At 47.0% G+C, this 23,783-nt stretch overlaps 1 pseudogene; it reads right to left on the bottom strand.

The window, feature by feature from the left end:
- Window positions 1-3,604: 3,604 nt before the first annotated feature.
- LOC126215002 (tubulin beta chain-like) overlaps window positions 3,605-23,783 on the bottom strand; it is a 30,824-nt pseudogene continuing 10,645 nt past the window's right edge.

Below are 23,783 nucleotides of genomic sequence, written 5' to 3'. Positions count from 1 at the left end.
ATTCTTGCCACCAAACAGTCCTATGAAAATATTTCTGCTGTACATTCTATTTTTAACACTGGTGTTACCCACTGACAACAACTTCTTCTCTTTTAAATGACTAAAGCATAATAAATGTGGCACTTGCAATCTTGACACAATTCACAGACCTTCGCACCTCTCAGTGGTGCAGCAGTGACAGAACTGGGAGCACAAACACACCCCACTACTTCTGAAGCTCCAATAATGGGAGTAATGTGCGTGGAAGCACCTTAACATATTTTGTTATTTGTTTGCATCCTTTGAAATTATATGTAAGGCTGGCAAATTTACCACCTCTGGTGTGAGAGAAATATAGTTCCTACATGATCATAAAAAGTAATTTCGATATGTTAGTTACGTTTCGTACACAGCAACGTATAATGTAAAGTGCACCAACTGAAAAGTAGCAGCATTCCTAATATACATTGATCAATTCATGAGGTGCTTAAAGAGACACGAAAGTCATTTAAGAGCTGGATGAGATATGCATTTTGGGGAAAAAAAAACACACACACACAATTTATGCATCTCTAAGAGTAGCAATCACACTTTGAGGAATTTGCTGTGAATTATGAATGCAACAGGCAGTGTTACTGAATTTTTAAATATCGTAATTAAAAAGGACAAAAAGAATGCCAATTCATTGACAAGCTGAGATATGAGACTATAGAACGGAAAAGTATTAATATTTTTCACCAAATGGTTTCCCAGCAATTATTGAAGAGCACTGCTTAGCAAAAAGTTGTGAGAATACAAAATATGAGTCTTAGTTTGTTGGAAAAAGTTTAACTTGCTCCATAAATAATTACTTCAGCAAATGATGTGGAATCATTTCATTCACAAAGAACCTCTTAAATAGCAAAGCAGATAATTAAACTTCCAGTTTTCTCCTTTCCTAGAATCAACTCTCGATGCATGCATTCTTTGCACGGCAGGGCAAAAATGTTTACTACAAAGAATTGTGGCAATAAATATGAATAATGAGTAGGGCATGTTAAGCTTTACAAGAGAAGTGCTGTCACAAGCTCTACATCTAGATCAGGCGCGTCCAAGAGGTAACTTGACGAGACCACCTACCATGATAAAGGAGATGGCAGTGCTATTTGGCGCAAAATGTGCACCACCTTTTGAAGCATGACAAGATTTATATTTGTTGTACATTCAATCGCAAGCAAAGTCACTCACTGCACTGTGATGATTCTCAATATCTTTCTTTTTATGTTAATGACCATACTGTACAAATGTTCAGATTTTTTACGGGCTTTTCTTCATTGTACCACCACTACCTCTCAAGACTACAACTACGATTATGGCCCTATTTGAAAACTTAGACCTCTGTGTCCAACTTTTATTCTGCAGTGAAAAAGCCAGATAAAGCACATGCTGAATACAGTTCTATCTTTACTGTGTGACTGTGTCAGATGACTGTTTTATGATTACTGCTCAGTGGAAAAAATAATCTTACCCACTTAGACCTTATCAATTCCACTTCTTATGTGCAATACTAAATGAAAGGCTGGGCTGTAAATTAGTGACATCTTACCCAATAGATGGCACTTCAACACCAAAATGTCACTCACCTGCTATGTTTCTTGTCTCTCAATCCTGAGTAAGTTGACAAGGCATTGAAATCTTAGGCAGCAACAATGTATTCACTTCCTATGTCTGTCGACTTGGTTGGCAAAGTAACTGCTGGCTACCAAAGGAAGAACGAAGAGTAGCCGAGTCAATGACGCACCCCATAAAACAAGTGCCTCGCTGCAGCTAGTTGTCATTGCTGACTGCAGGCACATTTCATATAATAATGTTAACACACTGTGTCTCTGCCACTTCACTTCATACATGAAAGCCCATAGTTGACAATCTTAGAATTATTAAGTAACCTTCCCAAAAATTATTAGTGTAAGGAAGTTTACTTTTTAAAACAATTTGCTTTCCTGACAATCCTGAATGAACCCTTTCTGTTCTCTCTCCCCTCCCCACTCACAGATATTTCCTTTTACGCCTCTGGAGGTAATTGCTATGTTTTGTTTATTAGATGCACTTCTTGTGATACATGGCTGCCTGCACAATGGCAACAATGTTCACCCCATCCCCCTGCTGCTGCCACTGCAATCTATCACAGAGTAATTTAGTCTAAGTATACACTCACTCATGCTTTTTTTATGTTCACTTAGACCTGCTTTTCAAGACTTCTTAAACTCTATTCATCTTCCAAATCTTTCTGTCTGACAACTATAATTTCATTCGCAAATCTCAAACTTACAGGAACAGTTTCTTAACAACGTTCGTTACTTTTACCCATAAAAATAAATGTTATGTATGAAGCTTTTCCAGAAAATTTAAAGAGAGTAAATGCCGAACTTTCACACTTCCTTAAGAAAGAACAATAGTAACTAATACACAGCATAATTATATGAATAAGAGGCAAAATGTCTAATAGTGAACACAAGTGTGGCATTGTCTTACTAGGCCCTATTCTTCCAGCTGTTCCAATGTTGTGATTATTTGCCCATTTTTATGGGAAGCTCAGGGTACAAAACCTGTAAGTATGATTATGTAATCAGATCAGCATACAACAAGGCGAAGTTTGATTATTGGAAGTGCTACATCTTCTGCAACCAAAAGAAATTTAAGTACCATGAGAATCTTACCACAGTGGCACTCTTCATAGAAGTGACATGTTCAGTCAGTTTCTGAAGCAAGTTCTGTGAATTCAAACCTAAGAACCATAACTGCGGTAGCAGAAAGGATAATGAATCTCTTAATCTTTTGCATAAAGTACGGAAACAGACAGACACAAATCGAGGTCCAAACAACAAACTGCTATACATATCTCCATTTCCCTAGGTCCATCTTTCTCAAATAATTATATTTTTTGCCTGACCTTTGGAGAACATATGTTAAACTATTTCCTGAAGTTAAAGAGTATCTATACAAAACATAAGCTGTATCACTCCAACAATTCACTGGACTATATACACCTGTAGGTCAAATGCTAAAATTGCATGTTCTTCGTCTCCTCCTCTAGCAGACAGCACATTGTAACAGGAACTTACTTTCTATTCTTTCAACCTACTGCATAATTGTTTTATTTCCACTAATGGCCTTAAAACACTTTCATCTGTTCATAGAGAATGTTTAATTAAACTGTATTAAACATTTCACAGGTAGATTGGTTCAAATGGCTCTGAGCACTATGGGACTCAACTGCTGAGGTCATTAGTCCCCTAGAACTTAGAACTAGTTAAACCTAACTAACCTAAGGACATCACAAACATCCATGCCCGAGGCAGGATTCGAACCTGCGACCGTAGCGGTCTTGCGGTTCCAGACTGCAGCGCCTTTAACCGCACGGCCACTTCGGCCGGCACAGGTAGATTGAAATAACCTTTATTAATCCACAAGGCCCACGAGAAAGATATCTTGTAATATAAATATTTCTGTAAGAAGCTGAGTGTACAAATTGATACAAAAGTCGTAAAATAACTGCAGATTATAAAAAGGTTCTGTAGAGATCTTTACAAAACGCTGGAATGTCAAATTCACCAGCTGCTTTAATTACATTATGTACAGCCAAAAATAGAACAATGTCCCACTACTTTTCATCTTCCATTTCTTCCTCTTGTTCATCATCAAATTCAACATCTTCATCTGCAGTAGCTTCCTGATATTGTTGGTACTCAGACACCAAGTCATTAATATTCGACTCTGATTCAGTAAACTCCATTTCATCCATCCCCTCCACAGTGTACCAATGAAGGAAAGCTTTACGGTGGAACATGGCAGTAAACTGCTCAGATATGCGCTTGAAGAGCTCCTGAATAGCAGTAGAATTTCCAATGAATGTAGCAGCCATTTTCAGCCCACGGGGTGGAATGTCACACACTGCACTTTTAACATTATTTGGGATCCATTCTACAAAGTGGCTGCTGTTTTTGTTTTGGATGTTTCGCATCTGCTCATCCACTTGTCTCATGGACATTCTACCTCTGAAGATAGCTGCAACAGTCAAGTATCGACCATGGCGAGGATCACAAGCTGCCATCATGTTCTTAGCATCGAACATCTGTTGGGTAAGCTCTGGAACAGTGAGGGCTCTATACCGCTGACTGCCACGAGCCGTCAGTGGGGCAACCCCAGGCATGAAAAAATGCAGGCGTGGGAAAGGACCCATATTAACTGCTAATTTGCGCAAGTCCGCATTCAACTGTCCTGGAAACCTGAGGCCCGTCTTAACACCAGACACCGTTAAGGAGACAAGGTGGTTCAGACAACCATAAGTTGGTTCTGCCAGCTTCAGTGTTCGAAAGCAGATGTCTTACAGGGCTTCGTTGTCAATACAGTATGTTGCATCAGTAGTTTCCAGTAACTGATGTACCGACAACGTGGCATTGTATGGTTCCACAACTGTATCAGAAACCTGAAACATTTACCATCAATAGATATAACTATATTAAATGCCAATTAATACATCTACATCTATGCAAAACAAACCACCTCAGTGTAAGGCAAAAGGTATTTCTACACAAAAAGGTTCACAATAAGCTACAAGTAGAAAGTACATAAACTATGTGTCTTGTCACCCAATGAAGCACAGTTCTTAACCCTCATTACAACTGGGGTCAATGTGACCCTTTAAGTACAATGAAAGAGTGCCTACCTTGTTATCAAAGGCAATTTTTCTTCAAAATATGTATCCAATGTTGTTTATTACGATTTTATATTTACAACACATTAAAATTTATTCATGATATTTTGTACTATGTACCACTGGAGCCAATATGACCCCAACTTACATTCATTTGTTTCTTGAATGTAATACTTACGGAAATTGGAGTAGCCACCAGAAAGATCGCGGGAGGCGCACATTGGCACGGCGCGTCACGGACGGTAGTTGCCGCAAGTAGAGTCCCGTCCACCAGAGGGCATGCGAGAATTCGGACGCGACCTCTGCCGGCGTAACAACAAGAACAACAACTCCGGCAGCACGGGCCGTGCCCAGTCAGTTAACATCGGGCATGCCTAGGACACAGTCCCGGTCTACGCTAAGTGAAGTGCGACGTAAACGTGAACAGTGTTACTACACAATTGGCGACGAGTAGGGTCGTTCTTTCGCGTGTTGCGTCGTTGTTCCGGTTTCGCAGTTTCTCCACGGCACGGAGGATTTGGTGCGAGTTTTGGTTGCGCAGCAGACGGAGCTCATGGCCACCATGAAACAAGTGCTTCCGGCGTTGCTCTCCACGCCGTCTGCTCCGGCGCAGTTCCCTCCTCCCTTTCCCCCGTATGACGAGACGGCGGAGGATTGGGACGCATATGAACGTCGCCTTCGGCAGCATTTCCAGGCGTTTCATGTTGCCGAGGCGGAGGTATGTCGTGCCCTCTTCTTGTCTCGGATATCTCCCTCGCTGTATCAAGTTTTGCGGCAGCTAGCGCCGTTGCAGGAACCCTCGTCCTTGTCTTTTGACGCATTGTGTTCGTTGCTGTCTTCATATTATCGCCGCCGCACGCATGTTGTGGCGGCTAGGGTCGAGTTCTATCGATGAAAGAAACAGCCCCATCAGTCTTACCGGGCGTGGGCCGCTACCCTGCACGGTCTCAGTCGCAAGTGTCATTTTGTCACGGAGCAGTCGCGAGAGTCGTATGCCCACGTTATAGTACGCGACGTCATTGTTCGTTCGGCCCCTGATAGGGAGGTCCGGCAACGGGCCCTGCAGTTAGAAGACCCTTCCCTCGAGGAAGTCCTGTCCATTGCTCAATCGTACGAAGTCTCTCACGCGGCAGGTCAACAGCTGGAAGCGTGGTGCGACGTCGCGGAGGTTCAGGGCGGCGCGGCCGCGTCCACTGTGTCCGGGGTGGACGACGTGCGAGCGGTACAATCCGACCGTTACGGCCGCTCCCGCACGGCGCGTAAACAGAATTCCGGCCGCCGGCCCCTGTTGCCGTCTTGTGCGTCGTGCTATATACATCACGATCGGTCAGAGTGCCCCCAGCGTTGGGCCGTTTGTCGCAAATGTAATAAAAAAGGTCACATTGCTAAAGTTTGCCGCTCAGCCTCAAAGGCATCGAAGGAAGCAAGTACAGAGGACATGGACGTTGACATTCAGGAAGTTTCATCGGGCCAGGCTCCCGACGCATCGGCACGCAAACTCTTTATCGAGGTGTCGGTTCGGTCGCGCCGGTTACAACTGCAAGTAGATACGGGCGCGGCAGTTTCGTTGTTGAATGCACAAACTTATTCCGACCTTGGATCGCCCCCGTTGGCGCCAGTTTACCGGCGTCTACGCGGTTATGCTAAACAGTTCATTCCGCTACTGGGTCAATTCACTACCGACGTGACTTACAAATCAGTCACTCGGCCTATTACTTTTATTGTTGTCAGTGATGCGAGCTCCACTAACCTTTTTGGCCTGGATGCCTTCCAAGCTTTCGGTTTTTCTATCGCTGACACCATACAGTTGGTCTCCGAAGACGTTCCCTATCACTCATTGGAATCTTTGATCTCAGACTTCCCAGATATTTTTGAGGAGGGCCTGGGGCGTGTTTCAGATTTTGCAGCTCACTTGACGTTGAAGGCGTCGGCTCGCCCGCGTTTTCTACGCGCGAGGCAGATCCCCTTGGCTCTCCGCCCTCAGGTAAAGGAAGAGCTAGACCGGCTGACAGCCCTAGGGGTCGTTCTTCCCATTTCTTCCAGTGAGTGGGCTTCGCCCCTCGTTATTGTCAAGAAGCCCTCGGGAAAATTACGTCTTTGTGGCGATTTCAAGGCCACCATTAATTCCCAATTGGTGGTTGACACCTATCCTTTGCCTCGTGCTGATGAATTGTTCTCCGCCGTGGCGGGTGGCCAATATTTTTCGAAAATCGATCTGTCGGAGGCTTATCAGATACCACTTGATGAGGACTCCAAACGGCTGGCGGTCGTCAACACCCCGTTTGGCCTTTACCAATACCAGCGGTTGGCCTTTGGAATATCAAGTGCCCCGGCGATATTCCAGCGTTATCTTGAGCATGTCACGTCGACAATCCCTCATTGTATTAATTACCTGGATGACATGGTGTAGCCCACATACTCAATGGACGGTTGGAAGAAGGTTGACTTATGCAGGTTGCAACGCAAGCCCACAGACCTGAATTTGAGAAAGAGGGTGCGAAGGTTGTGCAAGTGTTCCTTCGTGCTGTGGCCTGTGACAATTATATCTCGGCACGGCATCCAGCCACTAGGAAGTTTGGTCCAAGGTATCATCAACCTTCCTCGGCCCACTTCGCTGAATGAGTTACAAGCTTTTTTAGGCAAGATAGCCTATTACCACCGGTTCCTTCCCAGGGCTTCCACTATAGCCCACCCCCTGTACTACCTTCTGCTAAGGGTGTTCCTTTTGATTGGTCGCCTGCATGCGAGCGAGCGTTCACCTCGTTGAAGGGCCTCCTCACGTCAGCTCCTTGTTTGGCTACTTTTGATCCCCATAAACCGTTGGTCCTGGCTACAGATGCTTCGCAGTATGGGGTGGGGGCGGTCCTGGCCCATCGCAACGCAGATGGTTCCGAGCAACCACTGGCGTTTGCGTCGAAAACGCTTAGTCCCGCGCAGGCCCATTACTCCCAGGTGGAAAAAGAGGCTTTGGCCATTGTCTACGCTGTTACCAAGTTTCACCCTTTCTTGTACGGCACGAAGTTTCAGTTATCACTGACCATAAGCCGTTAATATCGTTATTTGGCCCCACCTCTCAGATTCCGGATAGGGCGGCCCACAGACTACAGCGCTGGGCCGTGTTCCTCTCTAAGTACCATTATGACATTCATTTTCGCCCTACAGGACAGCATGCCAACGCCGACGCTCTTTCCCGTCTTCCGGTGGGCCCGGATCCTACGTTCGATCGAGAGGAGATTATGTGTTTTCATTTGGATGTGGCGTCCCGCCAAGCGGTTGACGGCTTACCGATCACTAGTTCTCGAGTCGCCAGGGAAACGGCGGCTGACCCGGTTCTCCGGCAAGTAGTTCGCCTCATTCGGCAGGGGTGGTCATCCCGCCCTCCGGACCGGGCCTCGGACCCTCTTCGTAATTATTTTCTTCTACGAGACCGCCTCTCGGTCTTGGAAAGAGTTATCCTTCTGGCTACCGATGATACAGCTCCTCGCATGGTTGTTCTTGCAAGTTTACGAAGGGAGGTCCTCACGTTATTACATGCGGGGCACTGGGGTGTTTCCCGTACTAAAACCTTGGCTCGCAGACATGTGTACTGGCCCAGTATTGACAGAGAAATTGAGCACTTGGTGGCCGCCTGTTCCCAGTGTGCGAGCCAACAAGCATCTCCCAGGACAGCGTTCTCTTCATGGCCGCCGGCAACCCAAGCATGGGAACGTGTTCACATCGATTTTGTGGGCCCGTTTCTCAATGGCTTTTGGCTCATTGTCATTGATGCCTATACCCGATTCCCATATGTGGTTCGCTGCTCCTCAACCACTTCCGAAGTTGCAATCCAGGCACTAGCAAAAATCTTTTCTGTGGAAGGTCTGCCAATCACCCTGGTCTCGGACAATGGACCGCAGTTTATTTCGCAGACCTTCCAGGATTTTTGTAGGCGCTTCGGTATTCGGCACATTTGCTCTCCCCCCTTCCATCCACAATCGAATGGGGAATCCGAGCGCATGGTGCGCACATTTAAGATGCAGATGAAAAAGTATGTGCACGAATTTCCTGCAGAGGAAGCATTGACGTTTTTCTTGACGGCATACCGGACCACACCAATGGGAGAACGCAGTCCCGCAGAGCTCCTCCATGGGCGTCAACCTAGGACTCTGGCGAGGACCAGGCCGGAGGAGGTGCAGCAGTCTTCACAAAACGGAGTACCTGGTTTTCCACTGGGTATGTCGGTCTGGGCCCGTGGGTTTGGTCGCAATCCACGTTGGATACCGGCGGTGGTCCTGCGCCGAAATGGCCGCCGGCTCTATACCTTGCAGGCGGGGGATCGGGTGGTACGTCGTCACCAAAATCAGCTACGTCCACGTTCGGGCATCCACCCTCCGACCTCTCGGACGCCGGCTTCCCCACTGCCGGCACCTGTATTGGTTTCACAGGGGACGTTACCTCCTCTCCCCACTGACTCTGCCGCACTGCGATGGTTCTCAGCCTTGGCAGCCTCCAGTAGCTCCAGCACCGGCATCGCCATCGCCATCGCCATCATTTGAGATGCCCCAGCGAGAGCCGGCCCCCCTAGCAGGCCCGGTTTCGCAGGAGGCTAGTTCACCTGAGGTCGTCCCTTCCCCTGGGTCTTGCCCCTCCTGAGGTGGAACAGGATCCGGAGTTCGACAGCTTGTCGCCCGTTCTGTCCCGGGCTCCGGTTGTGGGACGACGGGGGCCTTTTCGTGTGGGTCACTTCCAGCCGTATTCGAAGGTTCCGGCTCGAGGGTTGGCAGATCCCCTCGACTCCGGCCATCCAATGGATGTGGAGGTCATCGCTCCTGCCCGACGCTCCACCTTCCGACGCAGTGGATTACAGCGGCTTCACCCCCCCCCCCCCCCCCCCGAAGGAGGAGGAGTGTAGTAGCCACCAGAAAGATCGCGGGAGGCGCACATTGGCACGGCGCGTCACGGACGGCAGTTGCCGCAAGTAGAGTCCCGTCCACCAGAGGGCACGCGAGAATTCGGACGCGACCTCTGCCGGCGTAACAACAACAACAACAACAACAACTCCAGCAGCACGGGCCATGCCCAGTCAGTTAACATCGGGCATGCCCAGGACACAGTCCCGGTCTACGCTAAGTGAAGTGCGACGTAACGTGAACAGTGTTACTACAGAAATAAAATCATTGTTACATTGAACTACAATGTATGTTTTATGTTATTACTTGGTGTCTGCCTGTCTTATGTTCGTTCATTACAATGCAGCTAGTATATCTGCCTACAGACATCAAATAATTTACACCAGATATACTAGCTGCATTTTAATGAATGAACATAATATATACATTGTAGTTGTTTAATGTAGCCGGCCGAAGTGGCCGTGCAGTTAAAGGCGCTGCAGCCTGGAACCGCAAGACCGCTACGGCCGCAGGTTCGAATCCTGCCTCGGGCATGGATGTTTGTGATGTCCTTAGAACTAGTTAAACCTAACTACCCTAAATTCTAGGGGACTAATGACCTCAGCAGTTGAGTCCCATAGTGCTCAGAGCCATTTTTTTTGTTTAATGTAACCCAGTGGTACTCAGCGAGAAAAAAAATCCTGCAAGTAGGAGGGTTAAAAGGTCACAATTACTGATATTAAGGGACTTAAACTATCACCAAGTGATTAGTATAAATGTGTATATAAAAGGACAAGACTTTACACAGTATCTTGAAATGATGATTTCTTCATCACCACTCATCTACTGGTGGTCGATATGTTGAAGCAAGCCATCAAATCAAAGCCACACTTGCAAAGTAGTAAAAAGATACAGATAACTGTAAAAATTGGTATTCTTGCTTTAACACTTTTCATTGTCCCAAAAATTCGCACTGCTTCATTTCCACAATGCTGAAAAGTTACTAAAAATTGAAATGAAGGTTACTTTTTAGTATCACATGTGATGACTTCTTGGCTTGCTTGTACAAGGGGCAGCTTGTGCCACTGGTTGTTTAACACCACTTTCAGTGGATTTTTAGGATAGGATCAATCTATATCAAATCTATTTACATGTGGCCTCAGCAGCCAAAAACTGCAGTCACGTGTGGCCACCTCCGGAGGTTCACAAGAGAAACACTCTTTACATAAAGACCAATTTTCATGTTCTTTGATATGAGACAAAAAACTTAGGTGGAAAGTCAGAAACATACTGTCTAGTAGATTAATATAAAAAGTTAAAAATAAGTGGTTGCTGGCAGGGAAAATTTTGCTGTGGACCTCCATACTGGACAATTTATTAATCATTTATTGAAAATTGTGTGAGATCTCAGTGTTGAATGAATGTTCAAGTATGTTTGTCTTATTACCCACTGTATTATGTTTATTATTCTACAAGTATTGTGCGATTTTTCTTTCAAGAAATAGACGAGTACACAGTATACAAACTGACAGTGACTGCCACAATTTTCTTCTTATCGTCTATACTTGGTAATACATAAACTACTTTCGAAGTGCCAAAAAATCCTAGAATACATAAAATGCCGCACTGTACAACATACTTGTGACGAGACAGTTACAATTCCTTAAATTCATCACCCGTGGCCTCTGGCCTGCTCAGAAGCACCGCAGTCCTGGGACCGTGGATAAACCGTAAAAATCTGACAAATTACACCACACAGACAGACCCAGCCTGCAGGCAGATCACCGACACTAGATCCGACTGAAGGCCATAGTTCCCCACTAATGTGCAGGCCCATTCTGACAGGCAGGCCCGATCCATTATACACACCCACAGAAATGGCCTGCAGTTTTGGCCTGTCGTGGAAGTCCCCTCGTGTCACAGACACCATGTCAAAACGAGACTGCAGTGATCACCCACGCAACAGATAACTTGCGCAAATACTCTAAGAATCAATGAGGATAGGTAGCAACTCACCATAAAGATGATCGCTGAGCCACAGTCAGTCACTCGACTAAATCCTTGGCCGTGGCCTTGGCGTGAATGTGTGCGTGCTCTCATTTTCTCACAATTACTCAATCGTGCACACTCTACCACTGTCTCTCGCAGCTGCCTCGACGAGCTCCGAGAATCGGATCGAAACGAACCACTCCCCACACCTCCCTCCCTCTCGTTGGCAGCTGCTAGGCTAACAGTAAGTACTGGTGGCAGCACTGCCTGCATGCTGAAGGGAGGGGTGGAAAGGGAGAAGGGAGGGGTGGAAATGGGAGAAGCAGTAAGAATGAGTGAGTAGGGAAGTGGTGCACATACTCTGCTGCACCTTGCCAGCAACAAAGCCGGACATCTCAATAAAACAATTTCATGCTTTTGAGACAAAAACGAGATTTTTCCAGTATTTTTTCTTCAAATTACCCCGATACATTTAAGGGGAGTTTGAAAGCCCTATCCCAACGATGTTAAATTTATTGAATTGGCTTCCCGGTATTTCAGGAACCACTATAGCCATCGACATGGAACATACAGTTTAATGTCCTGTAAAAGTTTCGAGTCCACTGAACTACAATAATTGCACTTTAGCCACTGCTTTTGGAAATACAATTTTTTAATTACACAGTTAATATTTTCTGTACTTTTTTGAACATAATGTTATGGATAATTAAAATTATTTAGGATAATGTTCTTTTAGTTCAGTAGACTCAGGATATGTATGTTATTACTCCCTGAAAATGTGAATACTCTACTCAAAGTGATTTCTGAGATTTAGGGAAAAATGCAACAGAAAATATAAATTTTTAGGAATGGCTTCTAAAGTTTCAAAAGACTTAACTCACACAATATATGCTTAATTTTTTTATTTTTGGTCACCCTGCGCCATACTGTATGTCATCCTCTTTATATTTTTACAAGTTTCTTCTTTATGGACGTCTTAGTGGCCAACTGTGCTGCATACTCAGCTTTATCACTGCAAAGCTTGTCCATCTGTTCTGAAGTTTGATCCAGGATTAATTCCCATATGCTGCAGCACTTTCACACTACCAGTGTTGCCATCAATGAAAGCAATAACAGCATCACTGACCCCCACTCAGTGTCTTCTTTCAAACAAAAAGATTTTTTAGTAAGCGAGTCCACCAAAGATTATTGAACAACTCATTGGAATTTGTAGTCTGACCATGCACACACTTCAGTAATTCAGGATTTGCCAGCTCTCTGTAAATAGCTTTGTGATATCCATGACTGCTGCTGGGATGGAATGTTTATGGCTGCATGAATTTTGAGTACTGGGCATTGTGGTAATTGCACCACGAAACAGGTCCAGGAGGTGATGTACTGGTTTTTCATCAGTTGACAGCATGTGGAAGAAGGTAGCCCATACTGCCTGCTTTATTTTCAACAAATGCTCTGTATTATTTCTAATGGCCATCCCATAAAACTGCTGTAGTTCATCAATCATTTTGTCTGTCAGCCTGCCTCTTATGGTTACACCACAAGAAAATTTCTTGTCTCTCAAACTGTTTCAACTTCAACATGGTGCCCATCCTATTATGGACATGACCTTGATAACACAGCTATGCACAGCCTTTGTATAAAAATTACCAATTTTATTAAATCCTGCAGTAATGGATACAAAACATTTTATTCAGAAAATTGCAAATTATATAATGAGATAATCACAAAATATTGAAGGGAGAACAGATTTTTTTTCACATTTCCTGATTTCCAGAATTTGTGGCAACCGTGCAACTGGACCAGGAAAAGAGGTATAAATGTTGTAGGAAAGTTGTGGTAGAATGTAAACAATTCAGGAGTAAAGAAAATTGTATTACATGATACAGCTGATGAGCTAGGTTGGGGAGGGAGGGGGTGGAGAGAGAGAGAGAGAGAGTTAGTTGCTAGCTAAGAGTGTGGGGACGGAAGGCTGGAGGGTGCACAGGCTAGGCATGTGACAGGTACTAGAGCCATTGGTGTAAGGAGCACAGTGGTGACATGAATGTGGACCAAGAGGCTCTGACAGGGCAGAAGAAAGGAAAATAATTGTGTGAAGGGTATGGGAGAACAGTGGTTTAAGCAGGATTGAGACCAGGAGGGTAACTCCCCTCTGTTTAGTTCACAGGCGTTGGTGGTGGAGGTTTTTTTTTGGTGGGGTTTAAGGGCGCTCAACTACTGGGGTCATTAGCGCCCAGTCACAGTTGTTAGAGCACATGGAAGCTAGTAAAACTCAAGGGGAGGGGGGGGGGTCACCAGAAAGTCCTGACAAAGATGCAGATAAAATAAGTGACTGGCTTGTCCAAAGACATCTAACATTTTTAAAGTTATAAAACGCAGAACACGAGCAGCTGCTCGAGCGTCATCAGCTAAAATAGCCGGTAAAGTAGATGGCAGGGACAGGACAACACGAGATTGACTAAAGCGGGGAAACGCCAATAAAACATGGTGCACTGTTAATGCTTGACCGCAAGGGCACTGCGGGGCTGGGTCACCGGAGAGCAGGCAGCGGTGGCTAAACCGGCAATGCCCAATCCGCAACCTGGTCAGAAGGACCTCTTCTCACCGAGATGGTCGGGAGGAGGTTGTCCAAGCAGTTGGGAGCGGTTTCACTGCCCAGACCTTGTTTCTTTGGAGGGATGACCAAGCATCCCACCACAACGACACAAGCCTCTTACAAACAACCCCACGAACGTCAGATGACGGGACACAATGGGAGGCTGGCCGAGACAGGAGGACTGCAGCCTTGGCTGCAGCATCAGCAGCCTCATTCCCAGGCATTCCTACATGTCCGGGAACCCACAGAAAGCTGACAGGAGAGCCATCATCAGGGAAAGAATGGAGGGACTGCTGGATCCGTTGCACCAAGGGATGGACCGGATAGGGAGCTCCAAGGCTCTGAAGAACACTGAGTGAATCGGAGCAGAGTACATACGATGAATGGCGGTGGCGGCGGGCATACTGAACGGCCTGATGGAGAGCAGAAAGCTCGGCCGTAAAGCTGGAACATTGTTCGAGGAGCCGGTATTTAAAGGTGACGGCCCCGACGACAAAGGCACAGCCGACACCATCGTCAGTTTTGGAGCCATCGGTGTAAATAAAGGTGTGACTGGCAAGTCGAGCACAAAGTTTGACAAACCGTGAGCAATACACTGCAGCCGGAGTACCCTCCTTCGGGAGCGAGCTGAGGTCGAGATAAATATGAACCGGAGCCTGGAGCCAAGGTGGTGTCGGGCTCTCACCCTCTCTGAAGGTGGTAGGGAGGGCAAAATCCAATTGTCGAAGGAGGCGACGGAAGCGGACTCCAGGGGGCAGCAGAGCAGACACATACAACCCGTACTGACGGTAGAGAGAATCGGCGAAGAAGGACTGATAAGAGGGGTGGTCGGGCATTGACAACAGCCGGCAGGCATACCGACACAGCAGTACGTCGCGCCGGTAGGTCAATGGTAATTCGGCAGCTTCAGCATAAAGACTTGTGACCGGAGCCTTCTACACTAGTCCCGTCGAAAGACGTAACCCCCAATGGTGGATGGAGTTGAGACGGCGTAAGAGGGATGCCCGAGCAGACGAGTAGACGAAGCTCCCATAATCCAGCTTTGATCGGACTATGGACCGAAACAAGCGAAGCAGGACAGTGCGATCCGCTCCCCAAGATGAACCACTAAGAACTCTGAGGACATTAAGGGAACGTGTACAACGGGCCGCCAAATAAGAGATGTGCGGAGACCAACAAAGTTTCCTGTCCAATGTGAGCCCTAGAAACTTTTGGCGATATAAAGCGTTCCTTCCGCCTTCCCTAAGTTGATACAAACCGTCTTCTCTTTAGAGAACCGGAAGCCATTTGCCACGCTCCATGAGTATAGGCTGTCTAGACAACGCTGAAGGCAACGCTGAAGACAGCGCTCCAGGAGGCATGTTCTCTGGGCACTGCAGTAGATCGCGAAGTCATCGACAAAGAGAGAGCCTGAGACATTAGGTGGAATGCAATCCACAATGGATTGATCGCGATGGCAAGAAGGGCTACGCTCAATATGGAGCCCTGAGGTACTCCGTTCTCCTGGAGGAAGACGTCGGACAATACGGAACCCACACGTACTCTAAACTTTCGATCCGTTAAAAAGGAATCATAGAAAGGGGGCAGGCGACCGCGTAGACCCCACCTGTGCGTAGTGCGGAGGATACCTCCTCTCCAACAGGTATCATTAGCCTTCTCCAAATCGAAGAACACAGCTACCGTTTGGCGCTTTCGCAAAAAGTTGTTCATGATGAATGTCGACAAGGTCACAAGGTGGTCAACAGCGGAGCGGCGGCGACGAAAGCCGCATTGGACATTGGTAAGTAGCTGTCGAGATTCAAGAATCCAGACTAACCGAGCATTCACCATGTGCTCCATCACCTTACAGACACAGCTTGTAAGAGAAATGGGGCGGTAACTAGAAGGAAGGTGTCCATCCTTCCCGGGTTTGGGTATAGGAACAACGACGGCGTCACGCCAACGCATGGGGACCTGACCTTCGGTCCAGACGCGATTGTAGGTACAAAGAAGGAAGCTTTTGCCCGCCGGAGAAAGGTGTGCCAGCATCTGAACGTGAATGGCATCTGGCCCCGGAGCAGAGGACCGGGACAGTGCAAGCGCACGTTCGAGTTCCCGCATAGTAAAGGGGGCATTATAAGTTTCCAGATTCAGCGCGTGGAAGGAAGGTCGCCGAGCCTCTTCTGCCTCTTTCCTGGGAAGGAAGGCAGGGTGGTAATGGGCGGAGCTTGAAACCTCCGCGAAAAAGCGGCCAAAGGCGTTGGAGACAGCCACAGGATCAACGAGGACCTCATTACCTGAGGTCAGGCCAGGTACAGAGGAGTGGGCCTTAATGCCCGACAGCCGGCGCAGGCCACCCCAAACGATGGAAGAGGGAGTAAAACTGTTAAAGGAGCTGGTGAAAGAGGCCCAACAAGCTTTTTTGCTGTCTTTGATGACTCTACGGCATTGCGCTCGGAGTCGTTTGTATCCAATACAATTCGCCAACGTAGGATGGCGGCGAAAGGTGCGTAAAGCACGTCGTCGAGCGTCTCTACAAGCCTCGTTCCACCAGGGGACGGAAACGCGACGTGAAGAAGAGATAGTACGAGGAATGGAACGTTCGGCAGCATTGATGATAACAGCCGTGAGGTTTTCGACCTGACTGTCACAACTGAGAAATTCGTGGTCCGGAAAGGTCGCCAGGGAGGAGTAAAGTCCCCAGTCAGCTTTCGGTATGTTCCAGCTCGAAGGACATGGGTATGCCGTGTGGTGCAGGAGACGAACGACACAGGGGAAGTGGTCGCTCGAATAGGTGTCAGAAAGGACATACCACTCGAACCGACGGGCAAGAGTGGTAGAACAGATCGAGAGGTCCAAGTGGGAGTAGGTATGAGTAGAGTCTGAGAGGAAAGTCGGGGCGCCAGTATTGAGGCAGACAAGATTGAGATGGTTGAAGACATCCGCCAAGAGTGAGCCTCTTTGACAGGATGCAGGAGAGCCCCAAAGGGGATGATGGCCATTGAAGTCGCCAAACAATAAAACCAGAGGAGGAAGCTGAACCATCAGGTGCATCATGTCAGCCCGACTAACTGCGGATGACGATGGAGTGTAGATGGTACAAACTGAAAAAGTAAAAGCAGAAAGAGTAATACGGACAGCTATTGCTTGGAGTGGGGTGGTCAATGGGATGCGATGGTAATAGACATCGTCCCAAACGAGCAACATGACCCCACCATGAGCTGGGATACCGTCCACAGGGGTGAGGTCATACCACTCCGAGGTATAGTGGGTAAAGGCAATCAGTCGGGCACAACTTGGTTTCCTGGAGACCAAGGACGAGCGGACAGTGCAGGCGGAGGAGCAGTTGTAATTCCTCCCGATTAGATCGAATACCTCGTATGTTCCAATGTAACAAGGCCATCGCTAGTCAAAAAAGAGGGGGAACGAGATGGGGGAAGAGCTGGTCACCTCGACGGCCGCGGAGGGCCAGGTTTCGAGGGAACAACGCTACAACCGGCGGGAGGCGGATCCTGTTCCATTGAGTCGTCGCCAGCTGCGGCCGCGGTCCCTGGTGGTGTAGGAGGGGCAGCATCATTTGCCGACGAGAGGCCAGCTGAGCGCCTGGCAGCAGAGCGTCCCGGCGAAACTGAGGACGGCCGGGGGCAGCGACTCACGGATGGAGCGTCAGACGAAACGCGCCGGTGTGGAGAGGGGGATAGAGACTTCTTCTTGGAGGCCTTCTTTGAAGTCCGAGGAGGCACAGGGGTGGTGGGCTGGACACGAATAAGGTCCTCACACGCGGGGTCCGTTTTGGAACGCCGGGGTCCGGAACGTTTCCCCGATGGACGCCTGAGAAAAGGATCGCTTCTCAGGCGGCGGGGGGGGGGAGGGGGAGGGGGAGGGGGAGGGGGAGGAGGAGGAATGGTGGCCCCTGGGGCAGAGGGGGCAGGGGCCACAGGGGAGGAGGATTTGGAAGGGAGGGATTTGGGTGGCGGAGGCAGAGACCCCAGATGCGGGGAGGAGGTGGAGGGGGGGACAGGATAGGGGTGAGGATACCGTGGAAGGAGTGGACACGACTGTGGCAAACGAAGTGGTCAACGTCACGGGATGGAGGTGGTCAACGTCACGGGATGGAGGTGGTCATACTTCTTCCTGGCCTCAGAATAAGAGAGACGATCCAAAGTTTTGAGTTCTTGAAACTACTTCTCCTTCTGATACGTGGGGCAGTCTAAGGATCTAGGCGAGTGGATGCCAGGACAATTAACGCACCGAGGTGGTGGGGTGCATGTATGTTCCTCACGAAGAGGACGGCCACAATCGCCACGAAGGGGCTCAACCTCACACCGTGACGACATGTGCCCAAAGTGCAAACATCGAAAACAGCGCATAGGAGGCGGGACGTAAGGTCGCACGTCGCACCGGTAGCACATCACCTTTAACCTCGCCTTCAAGTGGGACGTTCTCCCGGAGAAGGTAAAGGCCCCGGTGTTGATGCGACGGTCTTTGGGGCCGTGCTGGACTCGCCGGACGAAATGCACGCCTCGGCGCTCCAGGTTGGCCCTGAGCTCCTCATCAGATTGCAGCAGGAGGTCCCGATGAAAAATAACCCCCTGCGTCCTATTCAATGCCAGATGCGGGACAATGGACACTGGGATGTCCCCTAGTCGGTCGCACGCCTGGAGCGCCGCCGACTGTGTGGCGGAGGTGGTCTTTATAAGAACGGACCCCGAACGCATCTTACTGAGAGCCTCGATTTCCCCGAAGATGTCCTCAATGTGCTGAACAAAGAACATGGGGCGAAGTACTTTCCCCGCTATTTGGTCTGTTCTCGAACCGATGGGGGGACGTTCGCCACCTCCAAGCCCAAGCCGGCGGGCCTGTCCCTCCTCCCAGGAAGTGGCCAAGGGGGAAAGGGCAGGAGAACCAGAACTATAAACAGTACCTTTCCTTTTGAAAGACTCGGCCGCAGAGCGACCTGATACATGTTGACGTTTCATCTGCGAAACGTCCGCCCCGATACCACCCACCCCGACCAGGGGCTCTCCCCACAGGCGCCACCCAGCCACAGCAAGGGCCACCTGGCAGGATGACCGGTGCCGGGAGTCCTGATGCCCCAAGCAGACGGGCATCTACTCCTTGGCCGACGTGGGGAGGGTGCAGCTCAGTTATCGGCAATACGATCCCTGTGTTGTCAGGGGGCTACAACCTAGAGGGTACATGACGACCCCACCACAACGGGCTGGCTACTGTGCTGGATCTCTGGTGCCATGGAAAGTCCATCATGATCGTAGGTGCAGATGGGGACGCACTATGGGCGTAACTTGTGCAACCCATCAGGTGTTGAGGCCCAAATTGATGAACTGTGAGTGCAGTTACGACGCCGTTATGATGAGTGCCGAGGTCTTAGTGCACCGAGGACTGGTGATACACCACGTAAAGTGTCCTTCCCCAAAAGGCTTTTACTTCTGTAGAATTTCAGCCTTCAATGCGATGGTCCCCATTGGGGTTTGACCTCCATTTTTTGAAAGGGTTGAAACTTTTTAGTCGTGTCTTACAACAGCCAGGATCTCCTAGGGCTTAGTCTGACCCCGGACCTACAGGGGGAGGCAAGAAGAGTTATAGGCTCTGTGTTGATATGAGAGCGGTGAATAAAGTAACAACACCTGATACTTATCCTTTGCCTCGTATTGACGAAATCCTAGATCAATTAGAAAACTGCAAGTATTCCACCACTTTAGATATGCCATCAGGGTATCATCAGATTCCTATAGCTCCCAAGGACAGACCTAACCGCCTTTATTGTGGCTTCGGGTTTGTATGAGTTTTTACACATGCCATTTGGTCTCAGGAATGCTCCTGCAACCTTTCAAAGATTTGCTGCTTTATTGTTACGTGGTTTAAAGCCCACCGCATGTTTAGTTTATTTGGACGATATTATTGTATTTTCTAGAACTATTGAAGAACATGCAGAAAGGTTGAGTGTGTTTTGTCACTTTTGCAGAGTGCCAGTTTATGTCTGAAGATAGAAAAATGTACATTTGCACACTCAAGTCCAGTACTTGGGACATGTCATTAGTGCTGAAGGTGTCAAACCAGATCCTCGGTTGACTGAGACTGTGAGAGATTTTCCCACCCCAACCAATGTAAAAGAGTTACAGTCACTGCTTGGCCTATATAATTAGTGTCGTCCGTTTGTGAAAGATTACGCCACCATAGCTAAGCCATTAACCAAGTTGTTGAAAAAGGGTGCAGTTTTCGAGTGGTCAGAAGAATGTGAAGTAGGTGTAAAGAAGATAAAAGGTTTTTCAAAATCTGGATAGACTAACAGAGGGTTGCAAGAATTAAAGAAGTACTAACAAGCTCACGATGCCTCGGCTAAGGGCTGTACCCAGAGCAAAATCTAAGAATATAACGGAGAGGAAAGACCTGTTGGGCATGCCTCCCGCCAGATGAATCAGGCTGAAATAAATTATAGTACTACTGAAGAGGAATTGCTTGCGCTTATGTTCGGAGTAAACTATTTTAAATGTTATTTGTATGGTAGGACGTTCACCGTAATAACAGATCACGCGGCATTAACTTGGATGTTGAATCTGAAAGATCCTAGCAGTCGTTTAACTAGATGGGCTTTAAAACTTGACGAATATGACTACGAGGTTAGCATTAGAATGCAGTCTACCAGGTTTATGCTTGAGTCCCTGAATCGTAAAGTAAGGGTAGTTCAAACAAATGATGTTTTGATTGAGGAGCTGAAAGAGGCGCAAAGCCGAGATGTTGAATGTCATAGGTATGTTATCAGTGTAGATTTCATTACTTAAGATGGTATTTTATACCGAAAGACTCCGGGTGGTAATAGAGTTGTAATTCCTAAGGAATTGCAGTCCAGAATAATAGCTCAATGCCATCATAGTTTGCAAGCATGCCATAATGGGCGAAGAGCAACAAATGCAAGGATAGCTGCACGGTATTGGTGGAAAAACAGAAAGAAAGATGTTCAAAAGTATATTCAAAATTGTTTACCTTGCGCTCAAAGAGCACCCCCTTCTAGGACCAAAATACCTTTACAAAGCCTTCCAGAGGCGACGAGAACATTTCAGAATATTGCCCTGGATGTCGTCGGTCCTTTTCCACAAAGCAATCAAAACAATAAATATATCCTGTCCATTATGCACCACTTTTATCGATTGTTTTGGTACCTCTCGCTGATATGTCGGCAGAGACAGTTGCTAGAGAATTTGTCAGTCACTTAGTTTTGCCTTTCGGCAGCCCTGACGCTGTTCTAACAGACCAGGGCACGAACTTTATGTCGGCCTTATTCATTCAAGGGTGCAAGCTTCTAGGAATCCAAAAGTGGAGAACCACCCCCTTCCATCCAAAAGCAAATGGCTGCCTGGAACGTGTCCACAGGACAATAAAGAAAATGTTATGTTACTATGTAAACAGAACGCATTCTGATTGGGACCGTTATATCAATATAATCGCTTCAGCCTATAATAGCCGTGTCCATGAGTCAACAGGCTATAGTCCTTATGAGAAAGTTCAAACCAATAATTCCAAAGCCACCAAAAAACAATTACAGCGGAGTAATAAGAATGCAGTAATGCCCCTTTACAAGCCTGGAGATTTAATCTTGTTGCATAACCCAACAGTAAGACGAGGAAGAACAAAGGGTACGGTCCCTCATATTGAGGTGCAAACTCCTATCATTCGGTTAACCTCTCCAGTAAATGCTGAAATCCAGTTGACAGATCGGTTAGTGATAGTACATTTTGGTCGTCTGAAACCCTTTTATGGAAAAGCACCTTCCATTCCGACAGTTTTGCCTCATCCATCGCCTAGTAGTGTGTCAACTATGCCAGGACCTACAGTGACTAAATTGAAGAAAAAGAAGGTAAAACCTTCACCTGTTAGACCTAGATATTCCTTAAGGAACAAGCATCCTTATGCATTGAGGTCAAGAGACTAAGTTTGTATCTTGTTCTGTAGTGTATCAAGCGTAGCTGTTAACTCATATTCATTGAAGTTTCATGTAATACTTGTTCAGTTACATGCGCTGCTGCAGCCTTAAGTGTAGCTTACTAACATGTAAGTGCGAAGTGTAGAGTAAGTAGCGAGCAAGCAAAGTGCTGGAAGTATGGGTCGCGACGGCAGTATAATTATATTCGATGAGGAGATATCTGCTCAAATAGTACGATAAGTTGTTCCAAGGGCTCCTAACCACTTCCTGAATGGAAAAAGTAATTGACAAATAATGCGAGACTATCATGACCCTACACTAACACGAGTTTAAAACTCAATCCTGGGATATTAGATCAGTTATAGCCACTGTTTGTACCTTCCATGTAATCATTCCGCTATCTTAAGCTCTGGAGAATTTAGTTACAACTGCCCACGTTTTCTGCAGTTCCTGTGGATCACACTAGAGGATGTCAGACCCAATGCTTGTAATCGCTGGGTCACTCTCACACTAGCTTCATCTGCCTCGTCGTAAATATCACACCACATCTCTCTCTGTTTCCCACCCCGAGAGTACAAATCCATGCAGGAACTTTGGAGATTACCCCAGAGTTTATTGTGGTCCTGTTACCTTATTGATACATTGATTGGTGAGGTTTTGGAATCATTTATTATCGAAAGAAATAATTACACAGTACATACAAGCCTAATATTCAGCCGGGAAGGACACAGCAATTTTAATGATCTTTCTTTTCACACGTTACACTGTCCATCTACACCTATGCAAAGTACGTATGACTATCAGTAACAAAATACACCTACTAGTGCCACTGTAATGAAAGAGAGCTGGTAGCTGCACCGAAGTTTTAGCGCGTCGTATGCCTATACTGAAATTCTGGGGAGTATGACAAAGAACGTTTAAAGGTAAGTGTTCTGTGAAGAGGAGTGATCTTTGTTATGGTACCTGGTAATGGGAACTACACTTTTAGTGTTTATGCCATTCATCCTCCATATGACAGTACTGGTAACTACCCTTTTGAACATCGCTGCAATAGCTATTAAGCACAATTCATTTTGTCTAATGCTCAAATAAGGTACACCTTTTCATAATGATGTCTGCTGATGTACACAACACAAATTGCTATCTTTTAAGAGGAACTTTTATTGATTGCCTAGCAGAAGCTAGTGAAAACTTTTCCCAGGTTACATACCAAGTGAATATTCAATGTAAATTCTTCAATACTATGTGATGAAAAAGTAACTTATTTAGTCAAAGTTCACATAGAAAGATGGTTGTTTATGCACTGACGTATACTGGCACTACTACGTAATTGGTAGAGGACACAATCATTTCTAATGTAATGCATCTCAGTTCGTATAGCAGCCAATATTATTTTTCCGCTATCTTGGAAAACAGGGATTAAAAGTTTGTGTGTTCCACCGTTAAAGAGACTATTGGTATTCGGGGTTTCAAGTTAAAGGAAGTAGTGCCGCTCTTGGGCGTCTTCGGGCGTACTCCTCCGCCATACACATCCAGGAATTGGCGGATATACGTCACTTAGTGTAGCCGGCCACTACGATGTGCATTTCTGTATCCAACCTGGCTATGTACGGAAGGGAGCTGGGCTCGGAATCGTCCGATAGAGAGCGCTACTTTAAGAAGAATAGAATCAGAACGGTAGTTACACTTGAGTATCGCAACTTCACTAGTTTAGTACACTATACTAAAACTGTGACTATGCCAAAG

This window comes from Schistocerca nitens, chromosome 12 (assembly GCF_023898315.1).
Source record: "Schistocerca nitens isolate TAMUIC-IGC-003100 chromosome 12, iqSchNite1.1, whole genome shotgun sequence".
Classification (NCBI taxonomy): domain Eukaryota; kingdom Metazoa; phylum Arthropoda; class Insecta; order Orthoptera; family Acrididae; genus Schistocerca; species Schistocerca nitens.
Note: the sequence above shows the minus strand (reverse complement) of the source record. Positions and strands in the feature narration are given on the sequence as shown.